Here is a 22073-nt window from a genome sequence, read left to right as displayed (position 1 = left end):
TTAGCTGGTGAGAAACTGGTGCTACTTTGGCTTGTTATCTACGCATCACCTACTCGGAGGTGCTAGTACTAAACTTATTAGCTGATGAAAAAATGGTACTACTTTGGCTTGTTATCTACGCGTCGCCTACACCGAGGTGCTAGTACTAAACAGGGCGAAAGCTCAATGGGACGCCGTGTTTAGTACTAGCCCCTCGGTGATCAAAGTATTATATACACCCATTTCTATAATGTAGTCAAACTATATTAATAAACGATATCTTCGTGATGCCGTCTACTTTATCTACTTTACTTAGCATGAGTTTACCCTGGACTTTGACAAGGGTGGATACATACCGGGTATTTCATACCAATAAAATATTTATGGATTTAATACGTCATCGGGCAATTGCGTAATTCCACGTTACTGGTACCGTGACATACAGCACCCATCTTCGTCTAACATACCATTCACTGCAATCTTTCACCATTCACTGCAATTTTCACGTCTTCTCATACTCGTGTGTGTTTGTAGTGAGTCCTTTTGCCACCCACTTTCATCATCTACATGCTCCTCCCATTACATTTTCATTAACCTCCCCTCCCACCTTTTCTTTTCAATACCAAGATCATGTTAACAAACCCGTATCTACTGTCCACATTTTTCCTCGTGCAAATTTTCTGAATGTCCAGTCCGATACCGATAATTGATCCAACATCCCCTCTGGTCAAACAAATTAACATATTTCCCTCCAGTACTGTCTGATCCCGATCTTCCTATACCCAGCCCATTTCATCCTGCTCCGAACTTCGCTGCCTTTCTACCAAATTCAGATAAGCAATTTCATGTTCATCTTTTTGTCAGTTTCTTATACTGTACTTACTCCTTTTATACTAGTTACAATCTGCAAAGTTAAAGATTTCCTTCACGAATATCAATCCTAATAAACTCCCATGAAAAAATTCTTTAAGTAATCTACCGTAAGTATAATGCTCTTTCAATCTTTTACTCGTAGACGGACGGGACCCCCTCCAGGAAGGCCTACGTTAGAATGGAAGCCATTTGGGAATTTTAACAGGTAATTGAAATACAAGAGTATTTGGCAGCTCCATAGCAAACCCGAACATTCTGATCAAATAAAACTGTTTATCGGTAATTTTATCCAGCCTTTTCCTCGTAGCTGTGTAGCTTTAAAACTCAGTGTAACGTCCATCCGAACGACCAGTGGACTTTGTTTCTTCAGGAAACCGGTATTTCATCATTTCAATTCGTTTCTCGAAATAAGATCAAACTTTAACCTTTTAACTTTATGACATTTGTCTTTTTCAGAAACTCCAGGGATGCTTGATGTTCCAGAAAGCAAACATTTTCATTTTTTCCCCCAATTTATTTGGCAATACCTGGTCGTCATAACATGAATAATCTTGTCCTTTTATCAATTTTATCAATTCAAAAAAGTTTACTTATTATTTGACAACGCTGCAAGAACAAAATCATCCATACCCACAACAATCTTCTAATCTTATATTTTTTATTACTAAATACCCTGTGCAAATTCTTGATGTACAGTACATCTTAATTTCATTTGTCACCAACGACGAGGACGTCAACTTGACCCTTTCATAATTCTATTTATCAGATGATCAATGCAGATAGTTATGCAGATAAATAATTATGTCAAATGTTTTAACTGTATTTCATTGTGAACATCTGTAATTATTTAAGGTTAAACTTTTAAATAGTTAATAATCTTAATCTTCTACAAATCTTGCAGAAGACACGTACCTGGATTTAGACTGCCTCGTACTCAGAAAATTTTTGAGGCCAAATATAAAATTCATGTTCTTAAATGCATCTGATGATCATATTTTTCATTACAGCAGATGTGAATCAATAGCTTATCGTCCTCTGCAAAGCCCATCAGAAACTAAGACCACTAACGCATAAATTCACCTCAGATAGGTTTGTAAATTTTTACCATTTTACTAATATCAATATAATTCACCGCTATGAAATGCATAGCTATGAACAGCTTTCCGTATGATACAAGCATTTAGAAAATACATATGAAATTATTTAAAATTTTTATTTATTGTTTTGAAACAAAAACTTTTGTCAAAATACCCTGGGAATGTTGATACAAAATTAATCTTATACAGGGTAACATCCGTGGGTCATATTTTATTCTTTTGAAACAAAAATGTTAGTCAAAATGGCCTGGGAATATGGATAGCAATCAGCTCTTGTTTTTTTTCTGATGAAAAGGTTAATCTTATCCGTGGGTCACATATGCTGAACTGTCCTTGTACACATTAGTCTGAAAAATTGGCATGGATGAAAAATCTTTGTAAGTGATTAGGAACGGCAATTTAATGATTTACCCTATCAAAACATGTTTATGGGCATAAAGAATATCCTTTCAATACCTATAGACCCGACTCTTAATATTCTAACATTTTTAGCTACCCAGTATGCATATGCAAAGTTTTATATGACCACATTGTTCCTAAACAACTAGAATCTATACGGTACAGAACTAAATTTTGACAAGTTCCAAAACTAATTTTCAAGCTCCAGTATGCACGTTATCTGATCAATGACAAAGCCGTTAACATTAAGTTGCTGATATAAAGACTTTTATATAAGATGGTACAATTAAATGTTCAGGTGGATCTAATCTTCCAAGCAATGTTAATGAAGTTTCTGAGCAAATGAGACTACTATAAGTAAAACGTTACCAGGTGTGAGGGAAACTATCTCCACACTGATCAAAGCAATAACGAAACCATTGTTTGTAGATTTTTCATGTGGGGCAGAGCTGGAAATAATATTCTAGTATCCTACTAGACTTTTCAATTTGAAAACAGATCTTAGGTAGTGTATATGGTAAAATTCTCTAATATAGTGTATATGGTAAAATTCTATAATATTTGTCATATACTTGAAAGAATTTCATTGCTTTTCCTTCAGCTGCTGATTTTCCTGAGCCAAGTCACAGGCTCTGGAATACCAGCAGTTATCCTTTTCCACCACCAAGTCCACATTAGTAGTTTTAATATACACCACTGTTTCTACTGGACTGGGCAGTATTTGGCTATTAACATTGTGTGTTTCAGAACTCTGGGTGATGAATCACATATATGCTAGCAAGTGTGCTATCATTCAATACATTTCACCTAGGAAGTCTGTAGTTCCCGTCTTATATATCTCTCACGTGGGTAAAATAATGTACTTGTTGCTTTTTCTTGAGGGTACAATGTAAGTTTTTTATATATAATTCTCAAGGATGAGGCTAGCTTCTTTAAAATACATCGCTGAGTGACAACCTTATTCCTTCATGGACAGCCTTTAGTAAAAAGGCTATAAAAAAAAAAAAAAAAAAATAACAATGCAGCTATTCCGGTTCTAATTTCGTAAGAGCTATACTGCTTTTGATACCAAATTACTTGCTCATCTTTGTGACCCAAACCCAAAATCCTAATTTAATCTAACTAGGCAACCCATTTACCATAACTGTCATGCTATAGTCATTATTTTCAATATGATGGTTGTAAAGTTTCCATGAATAGTTTCCAAAGTTAAATACCTTTTAAAAAAGCTGATAAACCCTTCAACCAGGGTTCCAAAACAATGTCAAATCAGCCAGCCTGGGGTAGCACACAAACCACAAGTCAGATGGTCTGGGGTAACAAATTCAGACAAGCCAAAGTGGCTAGGAGTACCTGACAAAATGCTAACAGGTCAAGTGGCCCGGGTCCCTGAATAAATCCAACAAATCAAGTGGCCTGAGGAAACAAAATCCATGTCACTTGGCCAGGGATACCAAACAAATTCCTTGAGGTTGAGTGGCAATGCATACATGGCAAATCTCCCAAGTTACATGGTTAGGAGTACCAAATAAAAGCCAAGTAAAATGGCCAGGTTACCCAATAAATAAGCCAAGTTGTCAGGGGTACTGGACAAATACAAATTTGTCACATGGCTATCATTACCAGTCTAATGCCAACAGGCATGGCCAGGTGTGCCAAAAATGAAGTGCTCAGGGATACTATCCAAATGTCAAAAGGTTAAGCAGCCAGATATACTATCCAAATGCCAAGATACTATCCAAATGCCAATTAAGTAGCCAACAAATGCCAAAAAATTTAGTGGCCAAGGGTACTATCCTAATGCCAAAAAGTTATGTGGCCAAGGATACTATCCAAATGCCAAAAGGTTAAATGAGCCAAGGTTACTATCCAAATGCCAAAAGGTTAAATGACCAAGGATAATATCCAATACTAAAAGGTTAAGTGGCCAGGTATACTGTGCAAATGCAAGCAAATAGTGTAACCAAGGATACTGAACAAAACACAAATCAAGTAACCTGAGTTACTAGAGTAACAATACCAACATGTCAAGTGACCAGGGTTACCAAACAAATGCCAACAGGTAAAGTGGTAAAGGTTACCAAAATTCCAATTGGTAAAGTAGCCAGGGTTACAGAAAATGCCAATTGGTCAAGTGACCAAGATTACCAAATGCCAACAAGTGGCCAGAGTTGTCAAACAAATGCCTACAGGTTAAGTGGCCTGGGTTGCCAAACAAATGCCAGCAAGTAAATGGCCAGGGTTGCCAAACATATGCCCACAGGTTTTAAGTGCCCAGGGTTACCAAACAAATGCCAACATGTAAGTGGCCAGGATTACTAAAATACCAAAAGGTAAAGTGACTGGTTACAAAAATGTCACAGGTAAAATGCCCATGATTACAAAAATGCCAAAAGGTAACGTGACTAGGGTTACTAAAATGCCAACAGGTAAAACGCCCTGGGTTACAAAAAAGCCAACAGGTCACGTGGCCATGGGTGCTACACAAATACAAATTAAGTTACAGGACTACCATTACCAGAACAATGCCAGCCTGTCACATGGCAGGAATACCATAGAAGTGCTCATTAGTCACATGGCCAGGGGTACCATACAGAAGCCAACATGTCAAGTGCCAAATGACACTAGACAAATGCCAAAAGGTTAAGTAGCCAGGATACTATACAAAAGCTCCACATAACTTGAAAATTAACCTTCAAAATATTTAAAAACTCATGAAAGTATATCTGAAGTTAATAAAATCTTTATACTCAACTTTAAGTTACATTAAGTACCAAAAACAAAGGCAAAATAGTATTACTACAATGCAAGCTGTTGAAAATTTCAAAGCAAGAAAATTTACTTTAAATTACGTTAATTTATGAATCTGGCTAGTCTAGTGCCCTCAATACCTGAAAAAAAAAATTAAATTGGTTGGTTCCCTAACAAACCTTCCATGAACATTACCATTACCATAGGTCCTAAGACCTACGGTAATACTGATTCATGGAAGGGCCTCCACCCCTATAGGGGCACCGCCCCTTAGGGGTGGAGGTTAAAAAAAAAATCTAAGATGGAATAAAGTATTGAAAATTCATCTTAAGATTATCACACCACACTTATTCCTCACCCAAAACTGGAGAGCAAAGTATCTCTTGATTCTTAAGAGCAGTTTATGGAAAGCTATTCAGAGTTCACAATGTTAACTTGAGTAATCCATTTCTCTCCTTCTGAATGTGGGCTTGAAATTCACGAACACCTGAAAGACGAGTGTGTTTATTATGGTATATTCAGGATTGCCATGCACCCTAAATTAATATGCTTCCATGACTGACAAACCCTGTTTGAAGCAGATTTAAAGCAGCTTAAAAAAAACAAGATTTCACATATGGGTCATCTAAAGTTTTAACTGCTGTTGCCTATTTCATATACGTCATAGACTGAATACTAACCTCCTTAGACCTAAAGAAGTCTCCACTTGTACAGAAAAAGTAAATCCGCCAGGGCAAATACGATGTTCCACAACGGAAACATACTTTTTTCCAGTTTCCAGGTCCTGTAAAAAAGCGTGTGGTATGGATCTCAACGGCAGACTTTGCCCATTACCCTTTCAACTTTAATTCGGCAAAAATTTGCAACACGCATATTGAAAAGCTATAATAGCATAGGCTCATAGGCTAATAGGCTAGTACCCAGTTTCCCACTAAAGAATGTTAAGCAGCAACACCCGTGTCAAAGCGAGGTTAGTCCCAGGTAGTGTTCCAAAATATATATATTAAAACCACGTATGACGTTGCAAACTAAGCATTAATTGCGAACAGATTTAAAATCAACCACAAAAAAAAATGAATGCCATAGTTTCAAAACTAGTTCCATCATAGGCTAGTTCCATCATAGGCTAGTTCCATCATAGGCTAGTTCCATCAAACATCAGCCCTGGGGCTACTGAAATAGAATAAAAACCGGCTAAGATCACTAGAAACAACACAATCCTAGTTACCCTAAAGAATTAAACAGGAGTGGCAGTGTTAAAACTTAGCTTTAGCGCCGGCGAAAGACTCCGTAGTTTTGCGTAAAAACCGTCTTGGGCACCCCAGTACTTCATCGTAGACTGTTCTGGATTTCCTGCATCTGTAGAATACACGCACTCCAAACAGCAGCCCGAGACTTTGACGTAATAAAGTGCCGGTCACAACGTCAACGCCTGAAACACCATTGAGCCAAACCGCCATACACGATACAATAACAGTCGTCTCTGTTTTCGCCTAGATATGAGTTTTCGGTGACGTCACCATCAAGGACGATGTAGTCACGGTTATCAGACATGGACGACATTCGCCCGAGAAAATTACTTGTATATATACTTAAGAAGGAGCTGAAACGAATTTATTAATGCCTCAAGCACTGGGCATCTGATTCTGCATTATTTCTGTGTTTATGCTAAAGAATAAATCTGTTATTTTCCAAAACGAGAATAAAAATTTCAAATTTGTTTGGCATATGAAGATCACTTTAAATATCCCATACTGTATATGCTTTCGCTGTCTTCAGTATTATTGCCGTTTCTTTCTTCAGTGCTATTTGTATTATCTTGATTTAATATGCAAACAAAGGTTCAGAATGATATTAGCTTACATTGTGCTTATTAAGGAATGAATGATGCCGTATGTGAAAAATTGTAAAATGTGTCTTCCGATACTTACGTGCTACGAAGACGCACGTCAATCCAAGCAACGGGAGAGAGAGATTTACAGTAGCCTTTAATCGAAATACCCCTCCATACCTTATGTTCTTGACGAACTCTCGAAAACGTGTTTCATTTGCTGATGAGTTGAATCTCACTTCATGCTCTGGTTGAAGGCAATCTCGGAGCATTGCCTCCGGTATCATGAGTAAGGAAAACATTTCCATCCACAGATGGTTTGCAGTGAAGAGGAGTAGCGCTTTTGGTATTTTACTTCTGTTGTACAAACACGATTTCTTTTGCTTATGCAAACCGTAAAGAAACGTTTCGCCATTTGAATCTCTGGGCGACCTAAACCCCTGTTATTAAAACAATTCCCGTTTCATCTGGGTCTCCATTTTCGGTGCTACAATTGCTTCATTCCCTGTTGTATTTCATTGCTGAAATGCATTTTGGACTTGGTAATTAGCTTATTAACATTTTTCAAGGTGAAGCCCGTGACTTCTCAAACAATTTTTGTTGGGTCTAGAGCTAGGCAGGATCAGGAAATGATACTCAGCATAGTTTCGTATCTTCATTGCAACTAACTCTCAGCCGAAGTACAGATAGCTCGTGACGTGGACAATGACGTCACATATGGGCGGCGCTTAGGCGCTGCTAGCAGGTTCATCAGCTAACACATCTTATACTTTTAATAGCATTTGATGCACAAAATCTGTTGTGTGAACCAATCCTATTCATCTGTCAATCCTCCTGTTAGTTGTCATACTTTCTCATACAGGGGCATAACTACTTGCCAGACTTACCTTTGTAAGCATGCAAAGTAGTAGCTGTATGTCCCTTACTAAGTAACCACCTGGATACAAGGTAAAAAGTCTTTCATCTCTAGCCTCTCACGTTAATCAGCTCATTTGAAAACTAAGGTATACTGTTTAATATATGTTACCTCCATCATATACAATATATATATATAGCCTCTCACGCTCATTAGAAGTCTTATGTGTGTATATATATATGTGTGTGTGTGTGTGTGTGTGTGTGTGTGTGTGTGTGTGTGTGTGTGTGTGTGTGTATACTGTATGTATGTGTGTGTATGTATGCATATAACCTTCAAGGAAATATTAAGTTCATGTAAAGAAAATTTTGTCTTCATTACATATGTCAAGGAAAAAACATTCTTGAGTTCGATTTTTTATCAAACTATTTTGAGGATAAATTAAAACTTATGAAAGAACAATAGCTTAAATAGTGTCTTCTGATGCGTTTTATAATATTATATTTCGTCCATTGCTTGTTCCGTCATCTGGAAAATTAAAGCAATCGTTTTGCCTCATATAATGAACAGGATTCCACTTCTCTGCGTTCCCTACAAAATCATATTGTTCCCAAAAATAAGTGTTACGAGGTATTTTGAAAACATTATGTAACCATCCAGGAGAGAGATTTTTTATAAAGATGGTGTTTTTAGCACAGAACTCGGTCCAATGCAGGCGTTTAGCTCGTCGAAAAAATGGTCTTCCGTTTTAATAAGCAAATCTCGGTTTTGTTATTCCTGTAAAAATGTATTTCGCCCTAAAAATCGCGTAGCGCAAATATTGTTTTGTTCATTGCAGTAATTAAAATAGAATATATCATTGTCCATCGTTGAATGCTGTTTAGATTAGTCCCATAATAACCTAATTCGGCAGAACTTTTTTTTTGGTTGTATCCGAGGCAAACCTTTATGGTCGAGCTTTTAAAAACAAGATAAAAACTATTTGTTCTCACATAAATGTATGGCGGATATCGAATCATTGTTTCCGTGAATTTCGCTATGGATGTATAGCGTTCTTTTATCTGTTTGTTTCCTCGCCTACTTTCGTTGTTTCTGTATTTATCCTGATGGTTTCCAGTTCCCTTCTTTGGTTTATTTATGCGCGTTTCCCTTGTATAGCCTTTCACTGTCTCTTCTACATCATTCTCTCTCTCTCTCTCTCTCTCTCTCTCTCTCTCTCTCTCTCTCTCTCTCTCTTAGCCTGCTTTACATTCTCTCACCTTTCTCAGTTTTTCATTGGAGGGGTGGGTAGAGCTCTCGGTTAGCACGCTGTTGGCCCAGCGTTCGACTCTCCGACCGGCCAATGAAGAATTAGAGGGATCTATTTCTGGTGATAGAAATTCATTTTTCGACGTAATGTGTTTCGGATTCCACAATAAGCTGTAGGCCCTGTTGCTAGGTAACCAGTTGGTTCTTAGCCACGTAAAATAAATCTAATCCTTCGGGCCAGCCCTAGGAGAGCTGTTAATCAGCTCAGTGGTCTGGTTAAACTAAGATATACTTTTTTTTCTCTCACCTTTCTCAGCTTTCTTTTGCCTTTTCATTTATAGATTTATCGTCAGTTGCTGTGAAATTATATTTATTCCGTTTTATTCTTTTCCTCTTCGCTCAGTTTCCCTTATTGTAAGCCATGAGAATCACATAAAAAATAAGAATCACTAGAAACAAGAAGAGACGGACAGACAGCGAAGATAATGGGTCGCCATATCCTAAGTAATAAGGATTTCCTCGAACAGGTAAGCCATCCTAACAGACATCTCCTGTCTACCTGTCTGTCACAGGATTAGCCGATAATGTACCTTGTCCCCCTCTTTCTTTTCATCAACCTGACTCCTCAGTTGCAGAGAAAAAAAAGTAAAGCTTTCAATGTACAATTACAGTTATGACAAAGGAGAATGATATATACGTCTAAACTTGTAGTTTTCTATGTCATTAAACGTTCGTGCATTAACGTGTAGAACTACGGAAGGAAATTAAGTCCAGTCAATATAATACATTATTGTTATGGTGCTAACATCTATGGTATGTTATGAACATTTGGAAAATAATGAAGAAATTCCTTGGCAAGCAACTGTAAAGGCAAAAGTGTTTCGGATTACAAAATTCTTTAAGGCATATAGTCGACCCCCGATAGGCCTATTCGCCGGTTGATGTGTACCGCTACGCCTCAAGAACAGCTAAAATCCGCGAATGCTTCACACACCTCTAAAAACGCTCATCACTGCCTATTTTGATAGTTCAAAACACCAAAAAACCCTCTAAAAAAGCTTATACCTGAATATTTTAATAGTTTTATTACAAAGAGTGCATTTAGTCACGAAAATTATATAAAAATACAGTAATTTGTGAATATCTCTCTATGAAAAATACCACGAATAGGCACATTTTCCGTGAATCATAGAAAATGGGAGCTTCTGATTGATTTGAAATTTAAAATTAACTAACAGACTGCTGACGATTATTCATAGCTCTTCCGTTTTACCTACATGATCTAAGGATTTATTCATAGATAGTCTTACATTAATTTTATAACAACCAATAGCAATACCACTGATTTCCTAATATTATCACTACAAAATCAGTGAGTTTTTATGTTTCCATGCGTCCTATGCATTCAGTATATTAAATAGTGATATGTCTTCAAGTGAATCTCTTGCATTTATTCAGTATCACATAATACAATTATTCCCGTTGTGTCCGGTTCAATCCGGATATTGCCTTCACCAGGCGGGCGCCGGCTGTTTCCGCTACGCTTGTATCTCGGTTGGTAATTAATAATCAAAATAGAGTTCACGAGATTTAGAAGATTAACATCCACCATAAGTGATAATTTTGCCTTTTATCTGATCACTATCAGTAATTTGTTCAAAACAGTCCTTCACATTTGTTTTATGATTTCCTGGTTGGGTTTTTAGCCATTTATTGATTTAATCATTTTAAGCATGACAAATTACATTTACTTCTTTATTTATTTCACTTCTCATCTTGTAAACATTTACATTACAGTTAAACATACATAGTAACATTCATACTCCGTCTGTAAACACCCTCTCAAGTCTGTAATTGGAATGAAGAAGTTTCTTCTAGATTTTCCTAGTCCAGTGTACTTCAGCATAACACTTTTAGTTATTTACATTCTAAAACCGTTTTCAACAAGTCTGAAGGATCCATTATTGAGCTCAAGCAACCGGCTGTTAAGAAACAAGACTCTCTCTTGACTGGTAGGTTGCCAGGGAAGGATAGTAAAACAGTTATACTCTCTGGGCATGGTTAGAGTTTGTTAAACACATCTCGGGCTACAAGCAGGTCGCTAAATTATTTTTCATTTTTTTTAAATAATTATTACAACTGACATATTTATAAATCTATTAACAGGCACACTGAACTAAGAATGTAAATTTCTTGGCTGGTGTCATTAAATGACTTTCATTGATTAACAGATAGGTAAATTGGTGGGGCTGAATATGCAACTCAAAATTATTATCGTTATTTTGATTCAAAGTAGTTAGCGGTTAGTTGAATTTAGATATGAAAAGGAAAAATCATGATAACGAGAAAGCTAAGCTACACATTATTATTTTCTATGATAATGAAACCACAATTACCAACGCTGATTAAAAAAATGTAAAATTTAGTGAAAGTTAACAAAATAAATGGACACTAGTGACCATACAATATTGGCTGAAGATTACATGATTAACGAGTCAGAGAGCTCTTCTATAAACGATGTGGTGTGATGAGGATGAAGCTCGGTAAATAACGAGTAACAATGCGCCCAAGTTTCTTCGGCGCAATCGAGTTTTCTGTACAGCCGCCACAGCGTATAATCAAGCCCACAGAAAACAGATCTGTCTTTCGGTGGTCTCGGTATAATGCTGTATGTGCCGCGGTCCGTGAAATTTTAACCACGGCCCGGTGCTGACCTGTCCTATATCGTTGCCAGAGGCACGATTATGGCTAACTTTCACCTTAAATAAAATAAAAACTACTAAGGCGAGAGACGTGCAATTTGGCGTTTGATGACTGGAGGGTGGATGATCAACATACCAATTTGCAGCCCTCTAGCCTCAGTAGGGGTCTGAGGGCGGACAGGAAAAGTGCGGACGGACGGGCAAAGCCGGCACATCATTATAATTTTCATCGGAATAGGAGCCAATTGCAGGCAAAACAATCATGGTTATTAAGATGCCTGAGTCAGAGAAAGAAAGCAAGCATATGGCTTACGGGTATAACAAAGATAATAAATACAAGAGCCACTGATGCGTTCAAATTTTGCCTTAGCTGGGCCACACTCACCTGAATGAGCCCCATGGCTAAAACTTGATATAGTAATACATATGCATATGTATGTGCCCATTTTATAAAAGTGATGGGCTCTATACATAACGAAAGTACTTATTCGTTAACCGTCTGTCACTATTGTATGTTTATATTAGTTTCCTACAGTTAATAAGAATGCCGATTTTTCATTCGTTCTGTAGAAAGACATTAGCTGACTCTCTCTCTCTCTCTCTCTTTACATATATTTGCATGCGTATACGTTTGTAAACATCAATACGCCTACGTAAAGTTAAAGCTATTGAGGTCTTATCGACCACTTGAACTTCTAACGTTTTTAGGAGAAAGGTTCTCTTTGGAATAAACTAGTACAAGACGTCTTCCTTAATTAATAGTAAGAATAACCCTAAAACAAACATGAGAAGTGCGTACAAAGGTATCAAACAAACTGAAGAAGAACGCAACAGAAAGAATCGAATGGAGAGGAAGGAAAGTTAAGAGGGAAAAAATATATATGATTCATTCAAAGCACCATCCATAAGAGTGATCATCTGTTAGCCACCATACTCATACATCAAACCAAATAGATTTTATTTCTGTTTTAAAACCCCCAACAATAAAGGTTAGTCTGGGATTCGACAAAAAGCTTTCGTTGCATCAGCTTATGGGACTAGCGCAAATGCCGTTCACCGACGGATGATGAAACATTTTGATTAATTTAGCGGACGAAACATTCCTCACGTTAAGTTCTTTTTGAATTTTTTTTTATTATGGGAATGATAAAACATCCCTTGATTAAGGAAGCAAACGACTATTCCCGTTCAAAGTTATAAAATGATCTTGAGAAGGTACCGGACAAAGGAGCAAAGTGCTTAACGGCCATACGGCTAAAGGAGCACTCGTAGGCATCCATTTACTTTGGCGAAGAAACAAAAGCGCTCACTCGGGCGAATGCCTCCCCAATCCTCCACCCACCCAATCACAGAACTCCCCCCACCTCCACAACCAGCTATTTCACAACCCTCATGGTAAGCATACTATTATTTTCTTAAGTTGAGATAAGCATCAGGAACCAACACATCAAACAGTGCCTCTTGTTTCTGATTGTCAGCTGTGTTCGAACTGTAGCCTATCGTCTGGTGTGTGGGCGGTAAGTAGCAAGAGCTCCCGCCAATCACGATTGGCTCCAGTGATATTGAATAAGAATATCTGCCGTCAGCTAAAACAAAGAAAAAAACATCGGAGGAGCCACGTAAATGATTCTTTTATTAAGATTAATGTAAATTACATTACCAGTCTCGAAATACTCTACCAACACTATCAGACGCACCCAGGTGAAAACTTCACCGCATCCTTCCTTCTGTAAAGACAAAGAAAGCTTTATGAAATTCATCCATTGTCAGAAACTTTCTGAAGCATATTTCTCCAGTCTAGAGTAAGGATCCTTATCTCAAATTCATTAGATGTTTATTAGGAAAGTCTGGACAAAGGGAAACAAAGAGACAGGGGCTTTTTAGAAGATTTCCGGAGCTCATCTCCACTCATATTATAACAGATGATAATTCCAAATATTCAAGGAAAATATACGCTGATTCCGAGAACCGTTATTCAGATATAAATTCACGTAACATTGACCGAAAGCAATTCATTAATGTTTACCATGACATCTCATGCATGAGGTTCTCTTCTGCATTACAGAGATTGACGTGGATGTCATGATATCCATGATATATTCACTACATTCGGTTTGTCGGTGGATTACTGGAACAGATCGTGAATATTTGTTCTTCTGGTTCATAAAAACGGACGCCATTTTTTTCGCCTTTTTTGAATCATGTAAACACTTTCAGTTCAAACATTAGACTCATATTATTTACTTGCTAGGATAAACACCTGATGCCAAGATTTTAGTTTTTATTCACATTTATTCTTTACTGTCAGTCTAACAGTAAAGAGACCAAGAGAACATTTTCTTCTTCGAGCCCAGGATTAATATTGACTCCTAAATTCCCTGTTTCAGAATCAGTGTACACTTATCGGAAGCAGCCACTGACAATGATCCGCTCACTTTAAGCTCACAAGAACTAGCGTCATATTCTACTGGCATTGTCATTGCAGGTAAGCTCATGCCTTGCAATACTGCAGTAATGATCATAGTGTTAGCGAGAACCAATCAGCTCAAGGGTTTCGTCATGTGCAGGTTTGTGTTGATAATATTCCATTGTGCAGTCGTATTGCATAGATAGAAAGGAATTGCTTAGTTTTCCTACGTTAAGTTTTTAAAGCACATTTGAATGAAATTGACAAGGTACGTTCGTTAGAGGAAAAAAGCTTAAATATATATACAGTATATTTATATAATGTCTAAAAATATACATATACATATATACATACATATGTATATGTATACATTTATTAAAAAAATTTACAAGCTTCCTAGGACAAACAGTCCTCATTGTCAAGGACTGTTTGTCCCAGAAAGCTTGTCACTTTTTTTAATAAATTCCTTCGCTAGATACCATCCAGTTTGGATGAGGTCCTGTTAGTAATATGTATATATACATACATATATATACATGTATATATGCATACATATATATAGGTATATATACATACATATTTATATTCATATATATATATATATATATATATATATATATAAATATTTATATATATATATATATATATATATATATAAAACTCCATAAGACTAAAACCATACCAATAAATATTCATAAAAATGTACTGTTGTAACGATTATTCAAAATAAAAAAAAACATTAAAACAGGATTGTTTTGAAAGGCCACTGACTTGCAAATCAGTCAGCCACAGCGCAGATTGCTCATATGTGAAAAAAAAAAAAAAAATGAAGAAACAAAATGACAAATAAAGATAAACTAATAATAACCTTCAAAAACAAAAGCAGCAAAAATCACAAAAACTGAGTGGCCGGTATATAATAAGTTTGAAAATAAACTGTAAATGATAACAAATAAATAACCGTTGAACTTTAACCGTAATATACCAGTAACATCATCACATCAGTTAAAGGATTATTATTATTATTATTATTATTATTATTATTATTATTATTATTATTATTATTATTATTATTATTATAGGTGGAAAATGTCTTTTGCCTTGTTTACTTTCCTGCACTGTTGTTTCACACAATAGTTCTTCATTGGAGAGGTTGATAGGGCTCTCGGCTAGCACGCTGTTGGCCCAGCGTTCGACTCTCCGACCGGCCAATGAAGAATTAGAGGAATTTATTTCTGGTGATAGAAATTCATTTCTCGTCATAATGTGATTCGGATTCCGCAATAAGCTGTAGGTCCCGTTGCTAGGTAGCCAGTTGGTTCTTAGCCACGTAAAATAAATCTAATCCTTCTGGCCAGCCCTAGGAAAGCTGTTAATAAGCTCAGTGGTCTGGTTAAATTAAAATATACTTAACTTGTTTCAAACAATATATAAGAAAATCATGCAGAGAATTTTCTATTTCCCTTACTTTTATGCCTAACTAAATTAATTTCTTCTTATGGAGTAAGAATAAAACATTATACCGCCACGTGCAAAAGAAAAATGAGTAAAGAAAAGCATGAACGAATAGAATTGAATACATATAAGGGAAGATAATCAGGTACTAAATCAAATAAATAGAGCCGTTTCTAGCAGTCTGAATCATTGCTTAGCTGGTTTCAGATATCAGGAAAGGGTGATTGGGCTGAGTGATCTGAATGCAAAAGTAATAAATAAGGAGGGAAATGAAAAAAAAACACACACATTTGGTGCCTGGAGCGAACGAGAACTGAGTGATTCTCGCACAAAAATTTCATGAATTTGATTAGGCTTTCTGAAATAAATCATTTCAAAGGAAAAATTTTTAAGAATAATAGGAAAAATTAATTGTAAAGAAAAATGGCTATTACATGACATTTGAAGAAAATAGAAGGAAGAGTTACTTAATGGTATTAATAATTAGAACAGTGGGCGGATTTTTTTTTTTTTTTTGCAAATTATCATTTGATTGCATGAAAATTAAAAACAATAGGTAATATCGGTAGATAAAAAAGGTTTTCCAGATTTTGCTCGTAAGAGCTATGAAGGCAAGTCAATTTAATCAATAGAATTGAGAAAAGTGTGAAGGGAGAAGAGAAATAAAATGTGATTAGGTCAAATGACAGAGAAGAGTTAAGAATGGATTATTCCTTAGTCAATTAAATTATTTCGCGGGCGGGATTCACAAAGTTATTCACGGCGAAATTACAAAGAATAGTGGAGAATAAAGATGGGGAACACAGGAGAAAGAATAAAAAAACTTAGGAAAGAGCGAAAGAGAAATGGGCGAAATGCAATTAAAGATTTTTGAAGATGGGTGCTTTGATGGCGGGAAGGTGATGTAAATGGAGAGAGTGTATTTAAAAAGAATACATTCTTTCTGAATTAAGAGGAAGTATTATGAATGATTGCTAAATGCAAATGGCAGAAGGAAGAACTGAGGATCAGCGCAGTTCCAAACATAGGTGAAGATGTGTTTTGTTTCCTGTAAAACATTGATAGAGAAGTTTGAGGGTAATGGGGGAAAGTAGGATTTAAACCTGCGTGGGCCAGAGAAATCTTTAAATAAAATTGACAAGAATACAGCGCAGAGAACGGTGGGGAAGTGTAGTTAAAATGGCGTCTGGTCATAACCATTACGATGTCTCTATAGCAACGCCAGTTGACATAAATTAATCAATCAGTCCTGCGAGCGTACCTTCATCGTTGACGGAAAGGATTCAGAAAAAGAAAACTGTCCTACTTTCACCAACTTTCAGGAAAAGTAACTAAAGAATTCGATCAAAGGAGCCTTTGCTAGTTACAAAAATGACCGAGTTACAAAAAAAACGAAGAAAAAAGAAGATCAGAAAATGAAAAGGACAAATAACATTAAAAAGGCAGACTCGAATAATCAGGAATTTTGTGACCTTTTCCTGGAAAAGAATATTAATGCTTTTCCTGCTGGAAAGGTGAATTCGTCATCAAAGAGTGAACAAGGGGAGAGAAATAAACAAATTTAGCAGAGGCTGCGATTTTTCTAAAGGGTCCTCGGAAACAACTGTCTCTGCCTGGAAATCCTCTAGATTTATGAGAGCAAAATCGTTTTGGAAAAACAAGGATTCGCTTTTCAGAACGATTCGGAGCTGACAGGTTTCTTTCACAGCTGTGAATCTGAATGTGTAGTAAAGTTGTTCCATAAATTCTATTGATAATATTTCTGAAAGAATTCAGCACTATAACAAATACTTTGTGTAAAAACTCGGGTTGATGAAGAGTTCTCCTTTTCACTCGTAGAAATTTTCAGCTCGATGTTTGTGAGAATTCCTTGCTTGTCGTTGTGTTCCCAGAATTCTGTTTTTAAGGGACTACGTGAATTGCACATGAAGAGCCAGGCGTTCTTTAGAATTTCATGCGTGCTTGGGATGGGCACTGATTGTATTATGATAGGAATAGTTTACCAACGAAACCTTTATCGATAATTGTTATATTTCTTCTGTAGCTGATATATGTAAAAAAAAAAAAATGTATCTGCAAAATCTCTGTGACGTGGAATGGGATATCAAACAACTCTGAAGTTCAATTTTTTTTTTCAATCCTAACGTATATTAGAAGTGAATTGACCTCCTGGTGAAGATAAAATAAGGCGACAAAAAGCAGAGATTTAATTCCTTGAATTAAATGGAGAATGTAAATCAGTCTTGCCTGAAATTGCTATCAAGTTTTAGTTCCATTTTAGATAGATGTTCCATTTTACGTTTGTGTTGGTTACAGTTTTAATTACATATTCGTAGACAATCCATAGCATATTACAGTATAAGGTATTAGTCTTTCACAACATTAATTGTCTCCAAAGTCTCTTAGGCAGAATCCATTCTTCTGGTTCCGTGTACCTGTTATAGCAACAATAAATGGCAACAACAACAATAATAATAATAATAATTACTGGACAGTCTCTTTACAATGCCAAATTCGAAATGGAAACATGCAGGAGCAGAAGTCCGCCCTGGCGTGTTTTAATCATCAGAGAATCTACAGTCAAAAGTTCACCTCACTTAGAAAACTAACCTTGTTACTAAGGAATGGAATTGATTAGTTATACACAGTCCACAAAACTGTACTTTCATCTAATGTATTTATATGAGTTCTGTTGAATTGTTCATCGGAACATTGTGATAGAGAATTCAAAATTGCTTATTGGCGGTCAGGTAACTTCCAATAAGTACCCTAACCATGCAATCGAAAAACTTTTTACATGGGAAAGCAAATTTCTTCCCCATCGCCAAAGGCAGGGCTTTTAAAAGACTGATGTGGCAGTAAAATTAAAATTCAAACATGGAAGGCATTGAAATGATTATTGAATCATTAAGATAATCATCTCTTTTGATGTCAACTATACTAACACCACTGGTGAGGCGGTCACAAGTGTTTTATACATAAAGAAGGTAGGTCTCAACATAATTATATAAATATATATATATATATATATATATATATATATATATATATATATATATATATATATATATATATATATATATATATATATATATATATATAATAAATCGTACAGGTCTTTTAGAGGAGAAAATTTGTTCCAGGAAAATGCAAAACAGAGAATCGCTAATATATGGACACAAAAGTGTTACCACTTTCAGTCATACAAAAACCACCAGTTACTGGATAAACAGAGGTATGTCCAAAGTTTTCGCGTGAGAACTCTTAACTTCCAAGTCACTTGTCTGATGCTCTAGTAATTATGAGATTAATATCCAGCATCCTCGTGGATTAACTGCGAACTAATTACCATAATTAATTACGCATTCTTTGTAGACCCTTATAAACAATGACTTTGTACTTTTTTCACTGAGACCTCTGAGTAATAGACAGGCATTATAAAGGTCTGACGTTACCGATTTTTTCATTTGGACTTCCTACTTTACTATATATATATATATATATATATATATATATATATATATATATATATATATATATATATATATATATATATATATATATATATATATTTTATATATATATATATATATATATATATATATATATATATATATATATATATATATATATATATATATATATATATATATATATATATATCGAGCCCCTTTCCCACACTGCACCTGTACGTCCATCTTGTATGTACTCATGTGTCTCCTGTGAATTAAGGGTCTTACTTTTTCACACCTCATGTACGCCGTAAACCCAACCCTTTTTGGGCCTTCTTCCCATCCTTTCTTATAATACTTTCGATACATCTTTTTTTCTATATAATCAGATCATACTGAAAACTCACTGATCTGTCCTACCACGTAAGTCCACGTCTTTACCATGTCTATATATCTCCCTGTTTTCACCCCTTTAGTTATACTTATGCCACATATACTACACAAAGTTCATCTCAGCTCCTTAAGTCATATTCCTCTCATAATGATTTAACATCTACTCTTCGTTTTCATAAGGTGAGTCGACTCAACAATCTTTTCATACATTGCAACTTTGACTTCCATATACAGTCCAAGTACCCTCGCTATCTTTTGCACAAATCCTGCTGCATATATTCACACACACACACATATATATATATATACATACTTATATATATATATATATATATATATATATATATATATATATATATATATATATATATATATACATATATATATATATAAATATATATATATATATATATATATATATATATATATATATATATATATATATATATATACTGTATATATACACTACTTGGCAAAAACAGTAGCCCAGCTAAAATGGAAGGGAGTTGGTTTCCGGCTGCACTTTGCGTTTGATTAAGAAGAAAATATAGCATTTTCCACAACACAGGGAAACAGGGGAGTCAGAATTCGACCCCTTCGTCAGGATATAGAATTCCTGTTTTTTCTGTTGAAATATTCTGGAAGAATTATTTGTACACGGATGCGAACAACAGCTGTATTAAAAATTGTTAAAGATATAAAACAGAATCTAAATAACATTCAAAGACCAACTGAATTTTTTAGATAATTATGCATTAGAAAACCAGTTTTGTTCAGATATAAACAATAATGACTGCGAAAGATCTCATGAAACTAGATCGAGATAAACATTATAAGATCAAAACTGGTTCCCTTTCCAGAGTCCTTAGTACCAAGAACACCTAGCTCTTGTCAGTTTTGACTAGAAGGAAATTAAAAAAAGATGACAATGCAATGTGGTTCAGGAATGAGAATGGGTATTCTTTCGAACACTTAAGATAAATTCAAGATTTCAGCTCTTCTACTATACCCTGATAGAAGGCTCATCACTGCTGGAGCCTTGATGATGCCGTTCCTTGCAGGCATCGCATCCGAGATTAAAGACGAACTGAAAATTAAATTTCATTTGACATTTTAGTTAGAGTATAAGCCCTAACTCTGGAAGCCCTTAGTCATACAAGTATCAGACTGAATTTACAGGAACACCGTCTTGATAGAATTTTATCTCTCTCTTTTTCAGCTCTCAGCTGCAACAGGAGGAACTCTCTTACTTTTGACGGCAGCTAGCTCGTGCCCTTTCGTTTTTCCAAGATGGTCTTCACTTGAGTTTGTGTCTTACATGACTTCTAAAAATACCATAGCTGTACAAACAGACTTGTCATTATTGCCTGGCAGACAGAGAAGTGAAATGACCGATGCTCCTAAAAAAGAGAGCAAGAAAAAAAATTCAAGCTCCCAATAAACAGTAGCCGATGTAATCGGTAAAAAAAAAAAAAAAGACAGGGCCGAAGTATTTGGGGGGGGGGTTACTACTTTCCCGGGGCCCGGCAGTCTGGGGGGCCCGTGACAGCAGCTTATTTATTTTAATAACTTTTCTTTTTAGAGAATAAACAAAATCAAAGGATGAAGGATACTCAAGGGGGAGCCATGCTCCCCTAACAATACTATTATTTTTTAATAACTGATGTTCAACTATATTTTTGGTATTTCCACTTACTCTTGCAATAAATTCATACAAACTAATTGAGTTTTCTATGTTCCTGACATTTAATTCAAGCCTGTAGTTAGATACTTTTGAAATGTGTGAGGCCTGGGATGGAGGTGATGGTTTTAGGCTCCCATGGGTAGAGGAAGAGTGCGGGAGGAGGGCCAGTTTTCATCCAAGTACCGGGGCCTGAAAGGGTGAAGCTTAGGCCCTGAAAAACAATGATGTCAACTGAATACTCGTTAAGAAACAGAAAATAAGCATGGTTGTGAAATTAGAGTAACGCAGGTCACAATAAAGATTTCTGGTAAAGAAAACGCCTGTGTTTTCCTTTCGTGCTTGATCAGAACTGCTATAAAAAAATTAATTGGATGCTTAGGCTGTTTAAGAAGTATTTTGATTTTGAGGTCATATTTAACAAGGTTGGACCGTATGTAACTGTAAAAGAGAGTTTTTTTTTTTTTTTTTAGTATCCAACTACTTCCAGCGTTGGAGACTTTAATAAAGAAAAATGGCAAGATTCAGAAGACTTCTTTTTTCCTCAAGAACGGGTTGTCGAAACTAAGCTGTTTCCTGCACTGAGTGTACGAGAGTACCTGTGTATAATGAAAGTACTTTTTTTCAAATGCAGTCAAATGTGTCTTGCCATTCAAAAATCCAAACGGCTTTATATATAGGCAGTACAGCCCAAATCATAATTCGAAAGACTGTGGGGATAAATTATGAGAAACGGTTCAATTTGTAACAAAATGTGGCAGTTGTGGTGATACTTTTTCTTAACAGGAACCCATGATTTAGGAAATATATCATCATGCTACCTATATAGGTGGATAATAGGATGCTAATACACCCTATTTGGTGAGGCTTTTTTGCCTATAAGTCTGCTGAATTAGAATTTTATGACACCTTAAGTTAATGATAGATCGAGAAAACGTAGGTGAGATAG

General features: G+C 35.8%; 1 long non-coding RNA gene across 2 annotated transcripts; it reads right to left on the bottom strand.

Moving 5' to 3' along the window:
* Positions 1–1351: 1351 nt before the first annotated feature.
* Positions 1352–6570, bottom strand: LOC136853902 (uncharacterized). Of its 2 annotated transcripts, XR_010857568.1 has the most exons (4): positions 6328–6570; positions 5780–5883; positions 5458–5586; positions 1352–2296 (listed from the first exon to the last, which is right to left on the bottom strand). It is a non-coding gene; the product is annotated as an uncharacterized lncRNA (long non-coding RNA). The 2 variants fall into 2 exon arrangements; XR_010857567.1 differs by having other exon boundaries at positions 1448–2296; positions 5780–6570.
* Positions 6571–22073: the final 15503 nt, after the last annotated feature.

Source organism: Macrobrachium rosenbergii, chromosome 28 (assembly GCF_040412425.1).
Source record: "Macrobrachium rosenbergii isolate ZJJX-2024 chromosome 28, ASM4041242v1, whole genome shotgun sequence".
In the NCBI taxonomy this organism is placed as follows: domain Eukaryota; kingdom Metazoa; phylum Arthropoda; class Malacostraca; order Decapoda; family Palaemonidae; genus Macrobrachium; species Macrobrachium rosenbergii.
This window is presented reverse-complemented; position numbering and strand designations above follow the sequence as displayed.